The sequence below is a fragment of the Rhinolophus ferrumequinum genome, chromosome X (assembly GCF_004115265.2).
Source record: "Rhinolophus ferrumequinum isolate MPI-CBG mRhiFer1 chromosome X, mRhiFer1_v1.p, whole genome shotgun sequence".
Classification (NCBI taxonomy): Eukaryota; Metazoa; Chordata; class Mammalia; order Chiroptera; family Rhinolophidae; genus Rhinolophus; species Rhinolophus ferrumequinum.
In genome coordinates this window covers 35030142-35030700 of record NC_046284.1, presented here as the reverse complement: position 1 = coordinate 35030700, position 559 = coordinate 35030142, and the positions used below count along the sequence as shown (strand labels likewise).

The 559-nt window shown below is 33.8% G+C and overlaps 1 non-coding gene across 1 annotated transcript; it reads left to right on the top strand.

Annotated features, from left to right (window-relative positions):
- The first annotated feature begins 231 nt into the window (after positions 1-231).
- On the top strand, positions 232-303 carry LOC117030455 (small nucleolar RNA U83B). The gene has a single exon (XR_004424399.1). It is a non-coding gene; the product is annotated as a small nucleolar RNA U83B (small nucleolar RNA).
- Positions 304-559: the final 256 nt, after the last annotated feature.

The following is a 559-nucleotide window of genomic DNA, read 5'->3' as shown; positions in this document are numbered from 1 at the left end:
GGTACTCCCATGATGTGAATGTTGCTATGCTTGTTGTTGTCCCATAGGTCCCTTAAAACATTTTAATTTTTGAAATTCTTTCTTCTTTTTGTTGTTCAGATTGTGTGTTTTATGATGCCTTGTCTTCTATTTATTTAAAATTGTATTAAATTTATTGGTGTTGACATTGCTTAGTAAAATTATATAAGCTTCAAGAGTACATTTCTATAATATATCATCCATTTATTGCATCATGTTTGGTGATGAGGCCCTGGAGTTAGCACTGTGCACAGCACTCAAGTCTGACTGCAGAGACATAACTTGTCTTCTAAATCACTAGATTTAGTCCTGTGATTCATCTAATCTGCTTTATTCCTCTTAGTGTACGAGGTATGACAATTAAATCCACGAACTTGTTGCAATGATGTTGTTAACATTTTTTGATATCAGAGAGGTTATGTTTTATGAATTTGTACCAACTGGACAAACATTTAACCAAGTCTACTATTTGGAAGTGCTGAAAAAGCTGTGTGAAAAAGTTAGACGTCCTCAACCTTTTGCCAACAATTCATAGCTCTTG